The following is a 13503-nucleotide window of genomic DNA, read 5'->3' as shown; positions in this document are numbered from 1 at the left end:
GTTGATCCCCACCCCCTCAAAAAAAAAAAACCTCTCCATGCCTCAGTTTCCCTGTCTGCGAAATGGGGGTGTTGTTCCTTCTCTCCTTTGTGAAGCACTTTGAGATCTAGGGATGATTTGTAAATTGCCTTTGGCTGCTAAGCCACTCCTATAGGCAGCATTGTGGGTGGAGACTGCCCAGAAAGCTGGGTTCTATCCCCGGCCTCGGGTAGGTCCCCTCCCCCAGCTCTGTGCCTCAGTTTCCCCTATCTGAAAAATGAAGGTGGCACCAATGACTCGATCTTTGGCACTGGGCTCCTGCACCGCGGAGAACCCGGCCCCTTTAAGGACGTTCACACTGCCCTATTGTTGTCTCCCAGGGGCACACAGGGAGCCCTTGCCAAGTGGCACCGCTGCGCTGGCCAGTTGTTGATTTCCCAGCCTGGAAATTAGCAGGCCGTGCCTTGGGAACCTTGACGCTAAGGGAGATGTCATGCCTTTGCCAGCCTCTCATTTCCTGCGTCCCAGAAAACCCCAGACTTCCTGGCAGAGCTGAACCACCCAGACGCGGTGCCATAAACCCAATGTCCCCGGGAGCCCTCCCTCTGGGAACGGGCCCTCTGCCCGGCTAAACCAATGGCCAGCCCCGCAGCCGACCCCCGCCGCTCAGGGGAGCGCACTGCACAAGCCTGGAACCTGGTTCTCAGTGTCGGTCGGCTCTGGAGTGACGACCGTTTACACCAGCTGGGGATCTGGCCCTGCCGACTCCAGCCGAGCGAGGCTGATTTCCCCCGGCAGGGGATCTGGCCCGTTTGCACAGCTGGGGCTGGCCCCTTTCCCAGCAGCTGTTTTTTTCAGAGCAGACGATATATTTGGTGATTTATTTTCTGGCTTCGATCTGAACGGGCGCAAAGGGGCTTTTAAAGGGGCCGCACCGTCTGGCCAGACCCAAGGCCTAACGCTGAGGTCTTGACTCTTAAACGGCACCAGAGATGGGGTGTCCCGTCCCCGCCAGGCTTGTGCCCCGACTTTAACAGGGCAGCACCTGATGCCTCAGAGGATCGAGGCCCTGGCTCCCACTGATTTCAACAGGCGCAGGATGCCAGGCCAGGCTCCCCATCCCGTAAGGGGGTGGAGTGCTGGTGGGGGTGGGGGGGAGGGAGCATTAATGTGGGGTGGGCCCAGAGGAGGGAGTGTGAAGGGGGCCACGGGTGGGGGGGACAGGAGGAGGGACCCAAGGGGGGAGCAAGAAGGGAAGGAGGAGCTCTGAGTGCTGAGGGGAGCAGGGAGTGCGGCAGAGGGGCAAGGGGTGTGAATGTTGGGGGGCAGAGGGGGAGGTGTGTGAGTGCTGGGGGCACAGGACGAGGGGGGTGAAAGTAGGGAGGCCATGTGCTGGGGGAGGGGTGTGAATGTTGGGGGGGTACGGGGGAGGGGTGTGAATGGTGGGGGGGCAGAGGGGGAGGTGTGTGAGTGCTGGGGGCACAGGACGAGGGGGGTGAAAGTAGGGAGGCCATGTGCTGGGGGAGGGGTGTGAATGTTGGGGGGCACGGGGGAGGGGTTTGAGTGCGGGGGGGGCTAGGTGCTGGGGGGTCATGCTAGCCCCCCATTCCTGGTGCGGCTGCACTGGTTGGCACCACAGCCCCCCGGCGCAGCCAGAGCGAGCCCCGCGGCCTTTCCCACGCCCCGCAGCCTCCGAGCGCTCACAGCTGAGCTGACAACCGCCCTGGCCCCACACTCCCTCCCCGGCCCCCGCCCCAGGCTGGGCCCACCGGGCTGCACGTCCAGAGCTGCAGCTGGACTCCCCCCCAGCCAGTGCTCCTGCCCCGCTCCCCACAGCGCCCCCTGCTGGGCGAGGCCGGGACTGGAGTAGCCAGGAGCTCCCCCCACAGCCAGCGCCCTGCCCCGCTCCCCACAGCGCCCCCTGCTGGGTCAGGCTGGGACTGGAGTAACCAGGGGCTCGCCCCACAGCCAGCCCCTGCCCCGCTCCCCACAGTGCCCCCTGCTGGGACAGGCTGGGACTGGAGTAACCGGGGGCTCCCCCCACAGCCAGCCCCTGCCCCGCTCCCCCCCTCCCAGCGCCCCCTGCTGGGAACGGAGTACCTGTGAGCACTCGCACACTGTGCTGAGCCGGGCATGGCCCCCACAACTCCAGCGCGTGCCCCTGAGTCCCAAAACAAGAGGCGAGTCGCCGAGTCCGAGCGGCCGCCTCAGCCCTCTTCCCTCCAGCCACTGCCAACGCCTCCACCGCCTCTGCCCAGCACATCGCGCCTGGCAGTGCCTGCCGTCGGCAGCACAAAGACCTGATTCTTCCTCCGGCAGGTCCAGGGAGCTGCGCTCGGCGTCTGGGAGCTTCCATTGTGCCTGCCTCCCCGAACGGAAACCGGGGGTCAGGACGCCTGGATCCTCACCCCAGCTCTGGGGCCAGCAAATTCTAGTGGCCAGAGCACAGAGCTGGGGGTCAGGATGCTTGGGTTCTCACCCCAGCTCTGGGGGCCAGCAAATTCTAGTGGCCAGAGCACAGGGCTGGGGGTCAGGACGCCTGGGTTCTCACCCCAGCTCTGGGGGCGAGCAAATTCTAGTGGCCAGAGCACAGGGCTGGGGGCCAGGACTCCTGGCATCTCACCCCGGCTCTGGGATGGGAGTGGGATTTAGTAGGTTGGGGTGTGGGAGGGCTAGGGCGCAGGACTCCTGGGGTCTGTTCCTGACTCTCCAAGGGGGATAGGATCCAGTGGCTCGAGCAGGGGTGGGGCAAGTCAGGGTTCTAGTCCCAGTTTTGGAGCTGTGGTTAGGGCTGAAATCAGGGGGTGCTCATCAGCTGTGAGAATCAGTCTCAGAGGCACCCCAGATCAGCAGCTCCGTGTGAAGATCTTGGCCTCATTACGGGGGCCTAAAAATTTCCAGCTCTGGCTTTGCTGAGGGTCCCTGTGCTGGGTCCTAGGAGCCCACAAGCTCCTTGCTTCATAACCACCTGGCTCATGGGTCACGTGACACCCCCCCCCCAACCTGCCCCCAGGCCCAGAGAGCAGCCAGGGAGGGACCCATGCCATCGAAAGGGACTCAGGGATCTCCCCAGGACATAACACCCTGGCATCCACCCTCTGCTCTGGCCATACTTAGGCGGGGCATGACTCTTCCAGGGGCAATATGGCCGGCCACCCAGTTGGCACAAGGGCTGTTAGGAGAGGCAGTGTTGCCTAGTGGCTAGTGCACTGGTCTGTGCTGCAGGACACCTCAGTTCTATTCCCAGCTCTGTCACTGGGCAACCTCGGGCAAGTCCTCCCCCAGCATGCCTCAGTTTCCACATCGGTCAAATGATTTTTTGTAAAGTGCTTTGAGATCAGCGGGTAATCCCACCGAGGGACATGGGACGGGAATCCGGCTGCTACCGAGGCAGGCCAAGGTGAGGCAAACAGCCATGCACCCTCTGTCGCACACCAGGAGAACGGGGAGGGGAGAGAAAAAAATCGCAGCAGCCGTCTAGTCCAGCCCGTGCGCCCCAAGGCAGGACACAGAGCAGATACAGGGGTTTCTCTAACACCTGTTCTTAAAAACCTCCCATGATGGGGATCCCACAACCTCCTTTGGGAGCCTGGTCCAGAGCTTCACTCCCCGGAGAGTTACAAAGTTAGTCCTGATATCTCTCCTCAGTCGGCCTGTGTTATGCAGGAGGTGAGACTAGATGGTCGCAGTGGACCCCTCTGGCTTTATGATCGATGCCTGCTCTCCGACCCTGCTCTCCAGAGCCCCGACTACCTCTGCTCGGGCTCACTGCCACACCAGGCACGGGTCAGGGGTGGGGGAATGGAACCTGGGTGCCCCCACATGACAGTGGCAGAGACTCAATTAACAAAGCGCTCGTCCATTCCCTCGCCTTTCCCCCCCTGCCGTCGGCGTGACAATCCTCCGGCCGGGTCAAACGTTGGCGGGGCCTGCAACAACTCAGCGCAAAACCAACACAGCAAAGCGATTTCTCACCGAGCGGGGCACGGCTTGTCAAGGGCCGGTAACGGTGCCTGTGTAGGCCGAGCGCTTTCCAGGCAGGAGGCTTCAAGTGCTTTGTGAGCTGTGGGAACCCCCCTCTCAGGTGAGGGCATGCGGGGTTTGTTTTTGCCCTGGCACCGGAGCGCTGCTGTCCCTGGGGTGGGGCAGGGCTGCTATTTACACAGACTTGTCCTTTGCTAATATGCAGCCACTTCTGGGGTGGAACACACTTACATTTTATATAGGGATTCCTCACCTGTCAGTGAGATGCAGCCACCTCTGGGACAGGGCGCAGCAGCTGTTTACACAGTGGTCCCTTACCTGTCAGTGAGATGCAGCCACCTCTGGGACAGGGCGCAGCAGCTGTTTACACAGTGGTCCCTTACCTGTCAGTGAGATGCCGTCACCTCTGGGACAGGGCGCAGCAGCTGTTTACACAGTGGTCCCTTACCTGTCAGTGAGATGCAGCCACCTCTGGGACAGGGCGCAGCAGCTGTTTACACAGTGGTCCCTTACCTGTCAGTGAGATGCAGCCACCTCTGGGACAGGGCGCAGCAGCTGTTTACACAGTGGTCCCTTACCTGTCAGTGAGATGCAGCCACCTCTGGGACAGGGCGCAGCAGCTGTTTACACAGTGGTCCCTTACCTGTCAGTGAGATGCCGTCACCTCTGGGACAGGGCGCAGCAGCTGTTTACACAGTGGTCCCTTACCTGTCAGTGAGATGCAGCCACCTCTGGGGCAGGGCGCACAGCTGTTTACACAGGAATCCCATACCTGTCACTGAGATGCAGCCACCTCTGAGGCAGGGTGCAGCAGCTTTTTATCCAGGGATCCCTTGTCCAGCACTGAAATGCAGCAGCTTCTGGTGTGGGCTATGGCAGCTGGCTAGCGAGGGTTTGCTCACCCAGCTCTGAGATGCAGCTGCCTTTAGGCTGGAACAAAAGGCAGCTGTTTGCACGGGGGTCACTCACCCAGTACTGAGCTGCAGCTGCCCCTGGTGCAATAAAGATACCCCCTCCCCTGAACCTACCACCCTGGTAAAACAAAGGAAGTCTCCCGAGAGAGCTACAGGCAGAGATTCGGCATCGGAGGCCTGAAACTGGCCTACGTACCCCTGAAAGCCTCATGCCATGGCTGGGTCTTTGCATGTGTGAATTTCACTTTAAGAATACAAGCATGTGCATACACACACACACACAGAGCAGATACAGGCCAGACAACAGCAGGGTCATACGCACGCACACACACTTAAAGGGATCTCGGATCATCACACTGGATTGAAACAGGGGCACCTTGGCTTGGCTGGCAGCTGCATTTGGAGAGCAGAGATCTGGAGCCGGAGGAGTGGGGATACCAAACTGATCGGAAGAAAGAAAAGCGGGGGGGCGGGGAATGAGAAAAAAAAGGGGGGTGGGGCAGAGACGGCCCAAATGCCGCCCTGCTAACCATAAGCTCCTGCCGTCTCGCGTATTCGTTTTCAGCCCAAAATGTTCCATTGTCGTAGCTGAGCATGAACTCACCGCTCAGGAATGCACTGGGGCCCTTTCAAAAATGTGATTATTCTCTTGAAAGAAAACACGTGTTGGCCAAATCCTGGGGAGCGCGGGCAGGAGGGGGAAGCCGGCATGGGGGCTGAGCTGAGCGACGCTCCGCTCCGACCGCTGACAAACTGCTGCCGTGCGAAACGCACCAACGAAACTCACCAATGCTGTGAGCTGAAAGCTGGGATGGGTACAGGCGTGTGGGAAAGTGCGATGCACGTGTTTGAGTGTGTGTGTCCAGGTGTATTCGTGTGTGTGAGTGAGAGAGAGACAGAACACGGCAGGGCCTGTCTCCTCCATACAGGAGAGGAGGAAACCTTGGCAGAGGTTCGGCCTAGTTCTGGCTCAAACCACAGATGTGATGATGTGAGCGACGTCTCAGCTGACGCATTGAGCTGGATTTCTTCCTTTCCGAAGGATTGGTGCTGGTTCAGGGCCAGCGAAAGCTCATGGCACCCACGACAATAGCCCCAAGCTCTTAATTAGCACCTGGCATCAGCAGATCTTAAAGGAGGCCAGTCTCTTTATACCGATGGGGAAACTGAGGCACAGTGACTCGCCCAAGGTAGCCAAGCAGGCCAATGGCAGAGCCAGGAATAGAACTCAGGTCAGACCGGAACACAACCCGCTGGGCCACACTGCCTCCACTTCTTAACTCTTGCTCACACCCACAGGGCCAGGATACCATCGCCTGACACCGTGTGTGGTCATCGACAACAGTGTAAAGCGGGTGCATGCAGGTCTGAGCGGGCAGAGTTTTGCACCCGCTGATGCAAATGGCCTGCAAATTGCAGGGTGGTAGAGAATCAGGCCTGGTGCCTGTAGCCAATTCTTTGAACCCAATTCCACATTATCGGTGGGTAGAGAGGGGACGGTAGCGCAGGAGATGGAAAGCTGCAGCAGCCCAGATGGATTTCCAATCATGCTGTTTAAAACACCCTGGGTTGTCTTTACATTTAACTCCAATGGCCAATGAACAGTCTGGAGAAAGGCCCTCTTTGTTAAATATACAACAAACCGGTACCCTATTGGCGCTACCATAAATCAGCCTAGAGTGAGCTTCCCCACAGCAGTGCCCTGCTGTAACCAGCCGGTCACGCTTCCTGATTGGTCGAACTGCAGCCACCAGACTATCTGTTCCCCCCTCCCCCTATTCTGCGAAGACTTTGTTATATTGTGTTGCCTAAGAAACTGGATTCTTGGAAAGTAGAAAGTAGACCCCTCCCTCCTGAAGAGAAAAAAATAGGGAGAGAGATGGGCCATTTTCAAATGTAGCCCCCCCCCCCCCCCGAAAAATAGAAATGTTAGTTTCAAATGTACCACTCCCGCCTCGCAACCCTGCCCCACCATAAATAACAGCCATCATGATTTCAAATGTAGCTGCACCCTGAAAATAGAAATATTGGTTTCCAATCTATTCCTACCCCTGCCACGTCTCCCGGTGCCTTTAATCTGGATGAGACCCAGACTGGAAACTGCTGCAGTACGTTACCAGCACAGGCTAAAGCTCCCTAGACGAGCTATTCTCACAGACTCGGCCCCCCACCCCAAGCCCGCGTGAAAGGGTCAGGAGTCTCGAGCCCGTCCCTCAGCCGGGCGCTTGGGTTTTCCCCACCTTCCCTTGGCCAAAGCGAGATGATTTAACTGGGAATTGGTCCTGCTTCGAGCAGGGGGTTGGACTAGATGACCTTCTGGGGTCCCTTCCAACCCTGATATTCTATGATTCTATGAGAGAGGGCCGTGGATCCCGCCCAGCCACCCCCTCCGATGAAGCCATTTCCCCCTCTCAAGCATCACTCCTGGAGTCCAGCGCTCCGTCTGGGGGCAGGGGAATGCTTTGCCTTTTTAAGGCATGGCTGAGAGGCGACCCGCGGTCAGATTACTCACTCCCTGCTCTGGTGGCGTGGGAACCAGCGGCTCGGTCTGAACTCCACCGGTCCTGCTCCTTCCCCCACCACCCCCTCTTCTCCCTGGGAGAGTTCACACAAGTGCTTCCAATTTAAGAGGGGAAAGAGAGAGAGAGAGGATCCCCCGCAGAGCAGACAGACACGCGCACACCCCCAGCTGACATGGGCTTGTCCCAACCACGCTGCTATCCTTACTCACGCTACAGGCCCTGATGGGCCAGGGGCCACCCCAAAGAGCTTACATTCAATGGACGCAGGCAGAAGTAGCACCCTCGCCGTTTTGACAGATGGGGAAACTGAGGCATGGAGCGGGGCTGAGGAGAGCAACGTGCCCAAAGTCACCCCACAAGCCGGTGGCACTGCTGGGACCTGCGTCCCAGCCCAGGGCTGGAAACCTCAAGGTCAACCTGCCTCGCTGCTTAACCAGCGCTTAGCTGAATATTTCCCATGTGCAGCCTGCACTTTGCCTGCTAACCGCAGGGTGTAGTTTGACAGCTACCTCTCCCCCCACCATGCACATCTGTACAGAGCCCCTCTGCTGTGGGGAGTTTGTCCCAGCGGGTCAAACCCATCTCCCCTACAGCCAGGGTTACAGAAGTGACCTTTTCCCCATCAAATCCGAGCCTGATTTAGAGATTTCTGTTCGAGTGCGGATCCATATCGGGCACCCAACACCATAGCATCCGAGCCCCTCACTATAAAGTATATATTCCCTCAACCCACCCCCCTGGGGATCAAGACAGGGCTCTTATCCCCCACTGTACGGATGGGGAAACTGAGGCACGGAGCAGCTTGAAACCGGGTCTCCTGAGTCCTCACCTACCACCCCATCTCTAACAGCTCTAACACACTGGCTTAATGCTGATGGGGGCTCCAGATCCCCTCATCCATCAATGGGCTTTGGGGTCATTGGTAAAAGCGAGGCCCTGGAATGGACAGAAAGAATGTGGAGGGGGGGAGGGGAGTAGGTTCCTGCCCAATGGGTCCCATCTACCCCACCTCTAATCTAGACCACCTCCAAAACGGCAGGGCTGGCTCAGGCCACCGGATTGCCCCCTGCCTGTGGGGCCAGTCCAGATCAGAAGTACCAGGCCCTGTTCCCTTCCCCATGGCAGCAGAACAAACAGAGCTGTGCTGGGGTGTGAAATAAGGCATACTACACCCCCCACCCCGATGAGGCAGAGTGGATGCCTCATCCAGCTCCCCTGGGGGGAGACGGGGTCTTTGCCCTGCGCCCCCCCGCCCCCGGCCCAGTGAGCAGAGGGTGGGTCTAAGCAGTAAAATTCTGACCTGGATCCGGAACGACCCCCGAATTCAGGAGGGTTTGGGTCAGGGGTGTCCCCTTGCCCCACCCCGAGGCTGGGACTGGCAGTGCAGTTAGGATCTGGATCAGAACTTTTCCCAAAGTTCAGGGGTATTTTGAATAGAACCCAGGAGTCCTGAGTCCCAGCCCTCCTCCCCCCAACCCAATCCACTAAACCTCACTCCCCCTCAGAGCTGTTGAGAGAACCCAGGAATCCTAACGCCTACCCCACCCCCCACCCTATAACCACTAGACCCCCTCCCTTCCCAACTCCTGCAAAGCAAACCCAGCAGTTCTGATTCTCAATTGCCACCCCTGCCTCTTATCCTACTAAACCCCCATCTCTACCGCTCCCAGAGCTGGGGTAGAACCCGAGTCCTGACTCCTGCTCCCCTCTGCTCTAATCACTCGACCTCACTGCCTTCCCAACTCCTGGGAATAGAACCCAGGAATCCAGACTACCGTCCTCCCACCGTCCAACTCTAACCCACTAATCCCAACTCCCTTACCAGATCTGTGAATAGAACCCAGGAGTCCTGCTCCCGTTCCCCCCTTCCCCCATTTAGCTAACATTCTCTGGAAGGCAAGTGAGCCCAGCATCTCCAAAAGCCAGGGCCAGGAGATTTCACATGGAAGAGCTGGGGCCCATAGCAAGCGCTGCTGGGCTCAGGGCCTGGAACAGAAGTAGGTCAGCCGGGGGGAAAGACGGTGAGGGGCTTGGGAAGTGTTTCGATTTCAGGCCCCATCGCCCTCCGTCACTGAGTCACGGGCCTGGGGCACTTCCGGTCAATGTCGGCCAATGTCCGTTTCGCCATCCACGTAAACCGTCCAGGACACAGCTGAGAATCTCCATTTGCAGGTGGGCAACGTCGGAGAAACGCTGCTTGAGAACCTGTCCCACCCTCGTGCGTATAAAAGGGTGAGGGAGACCAGGTGTGGGCAAGGTAATTTTTTCCTGGGACAAAATTTTATTTTGTTTGACTTTCTTGGACAGCCCACCTGGTCTCGCTCATATCCTGGGGCCCACACGGCTCCACCCATCAACTGTGCTGCGGTGAAGGCTACACAAAGCCCGTTGCTACAGCTCTGCTGACAGCCGGCTTATAAAGCTTTCACTTTTCGAATCGCAACGCCGATAACCCTTGCCCGACTCCTCCCCCCGACCCCGGCCACGATTCCTCTGCTGCAACTGTGGAAAAGTTAAATCAATAAAAATAGAAAAACCGTCCTGAAGAAGAGCTCCATGGAGCTGGAAAGCGTCTCTCTTCCACCAACAGAAGTTGGTCCAATCAAAGAGATCTGGCTTCTCCCTCCCCACCTCCCCCCCCACCTCTCATGCTTAAAAATAAACATTGATTTAAAAAAAAAATCAAAATCTTCCAGGACGAATTGTTCCCCCCTTGCCTTAAATTGCTGCAGCTCTGGAGGTTAGTACACAGTTATATCTTACCCTCGGGCTGCCCCGGGGGACTGAATCTCCACCAAACCACTGCCCAAACTGAAACCAAGCAGCAGCCGAGAATCACTGCCGCCATGGAAGGTGCTGGCCTGTGTGGGACACCGCTTCCCTCGAAGGGATGGAATCCAAACTGCATATGTGTGTCCTAGACCCCTATACCACATGCAGCTGGAAGCGATTCTCCTTTCGCTCAAGTGGCAGTGGTGGCCCTCTGGCATGGGCAGAGCTGGGTCCTGTCGTCTCTGCAGGCCTGAAATTCGGAGTGGTTGATGTATATGGACCAGGGAGGAGATCCACAGGACCATGCCTCATTCAGTGCACAGAGTGGATAATGCTCAAGGAGAGGCTCGGGGGGGCATTTAAATCCAGGGAAAGAATTTTGGCCAAAGCTGTTCTGGTTATTTGTGATTTCTCCCTTGGTGCTGTGTGAGCATGGCAGGGTGTCCATGTGAGAGAGAGGACACGCAGGAGAATGCCAGTTTGGGTATTGTTCTGAGCCCTTCCTACAGGGTGTGTTCAAACCCCATTGAGATTGATAGGTGTGAACTCGCCCTTCAATTCACATAACTGTAAGCATGAGACCGCACTTAAGACAAAAGGGGGGCAGATAGCAAAGCTGGGCTGACTATTGTTTTGGCAAGGGGTGGGGGAAGAGAGAACTGCCAAAAACTGACGACAGACAAGAGCAGAGAGACAGGCAAAAAGCAAGAAAGTCCAGCAATAGCCCGTGAGCACCACGTGACCCTGGAAAATGCCAGAGAGAGATTTTTTTGGATAAAGAGGCTTGGGGCGGTAAGCTAAGGAACTGCTCCAAGCAGGCCTTCATACGTTCCTTAGAAATAAACAAGATTGCATCAAAGAAAATACCAGACTCCATCCATTTCTATTTCCAGCGGAACATCCCCAGGGCTCTGAAATTTGACTAGCTGCTAGGGTCGAGAGGGGGCAACAGTCTGGAGATGAGAGAGAGAGAGAGAGAGAGAGTGTGTGTGTGTGTGCAAATGATTGTGAGTGTGTCCTTTTTATCCCCAACACTCCCCCATCCCCTGGCGATAGCCGTCCCAATAGCTGTAAATTAATGTTTCATTTCCTGGTTCTCTCCAGTTAGCTGTGTCAGCCACTCACCCATCAGACAAGTCTTGGCAGAAGCTTCCCTCGCCAGCCCAGTGTAACCAGCCCACAGGCGGAGGAGTGAGAGCTGCCAGGCCCGGGCTGAGGGCAGAATTGGGTGTATGCGACTGAAAGACCCATTTACCTCTATGACCTACTGACGTCACCAGGGACAACCATGATGTCACATGTAGAGGGTGTGACATCACTCTGGGTGACTGTGACATCACATGCGGAGGCCGTGATGTCACACCAGCTTGCATGTGGCATCACACGAGGCAGGTGTGACATCACGCCAGGGTGGCCGTGAGGTCATATGAGGAGGGGTGATGTCACTCGGGGTGACTGTGATGTCACATGACCAGGTGATGGCATCACTCTGGGGCCATGCCAGGGTCACCGTCACGTCCTTTGTGGAGTGAATGCAGAGCAGTGAGACCGTGGGACTGAGGATAGCCACGCTCAGAGGGTGTGATGTCCCGGGAGTGACGGTGATGTCCAGCGCAGAGGGCACGAGGTGGACGACCATGATGTCATGGCCATGGAATAGCCCTTCCACACCACCAGGAGGGCAATGGCCTGTTGACACATCAAGGGTTAAGGCTGCTAAATAGGATCAAGGCATTCTAGTTCCGGACTAAGAGGGTCCACACAGGGAGTTAATCTGGAGTCAGTCCTTGGGGAGATAAGCCCTTATGCACCCATTCAACAAAAAAAGCAGGACCCACGTGGCCCTTCTGCCAGCCTCCTGGTAGCTGCGTGCCTTGCAAACACTAGCAATTTACCCCAGCAGACAAGTGGCCAAGTGGCTAGCACCCCGGTCTGGGACTCACAAAACCGAGTCTATTCCCCACTCTGTTGCTGGCCTGCTGGGTAACCTTGGGCAAGCCCCTGTCTCTGTGCCTCAGTTTCCTCCCTCACTAAAACGGTGATGGTACTGACCTTTGTGAAGGGCTTTGGGGTCCATGGCTGGAAAAAGCGAGGGAATATTGAATATTAGCCTCATTTAATAAACACCACAGATGGGGAAACTGAGGCCCAGAGGGATGACGTGACCTTGCTAAGGTGGCCGAGTTGGGAGGCAGGTGCGGATCTCCTGGGCCCCAATCAGAATAACGGACTTTTTTCAGTTCAGTGGCAGGGCCGAAAAACCAAAAGAAGGTTGGTTTGGGTTGAACCAAACCAACCGTTTCCCCAGAGTTTTGGTGAATTGGAAAAGTTCATTCTGGGTGTGTTCCAGAGCAGGGATTTGACCCTGAGCTCTCCAGAGCTTGGGTGGGCATCCTAGTCACTGGATTAAAAGGTACAGGGGAAGGGGCAATGGCACTGGTTTGTGAATCTGTGTCAAATTCCCCAATCATTTCGGCTTGATCGAAAGGGCAATTTCCGACAAAGTAACTATTGGCCTGAAAAACATCACCCACTTCTGTCTCACTCCCCGCTCGTGCAGTTCAGGTCACACCGAATCCAAAACTTTTATCCTGGTGCCTTGGCCACAAGAGCATCTTCCCCTTAGAGGGTGACTTCTAAAGCAGAGGGGGCATCAAGTGAACCCCTGACAGACGTGCAGGGCAGGTAGCTAGTTACGCTGCTAGATACCCGCTGTTCGCTTTAAATGGGTCAAAGCCGGAGCCTGGGAAAACTGAGACGGAAAAGGGAGAATGTCCGAAATGAGGAGCGTTCGGCATTTCCAATTTTGGTATGGAAAAAAAAAAAAAGTCCATTACAAGATGAGTAATAAGAAGAGCTGAAAGAGGCATATAAATAAATGGATTATTTTGGGCCCCGGCTTGGTGAGTTTGTGACCTGCAGCCCCGGCTGGGAAGCCGCGGGAAAGAGACTGAAACGTCTGAAGACACTTGTCTTGCTAACGAGGCTCTGTTCCTGTCCGAACAACCGGCTGAAATTGGACAGTGGGCCCGATTCTGCCGTTGTTTCAGCTTCATAGAGTGTATGGCCCATCGAGTCCCATCCGGACAGCGCAACCCAGTGAGGTTCACTCTGTACTGGGCCCGCTACATAACTGGGGGCTGGGTAAAGCGTCAAGTGCAAAGTACTTCTCTGAGGAAGGAAAAAATCAAATGCACAACGGCAAAACGGGGAATAACTGGCCAGGGGGTAGCCCTGCGGGACAGGTACTGGGGAGGCTCGAGTGGATCACAAAATGATAGGAGCCAACAGCGTGATGCAGTTTTAACATAATGTCGTTCTGGGGTGTATTC

Source organism: Caretta caretta, chromosome 23, assembly GCF_965140235.1.
Source record: "Caretta caretta isolate rCarCar2 chromosome 23, rCarCar1.hap1, whole genome shotgun sequence".
NCBI lineage: Eukaryota > Metazoa > Chordata > Testudines > Cheloniidae > Caretta > Caretta caretta.
This window is presented reverse-complemented; position numbering follows the sequence as displayed.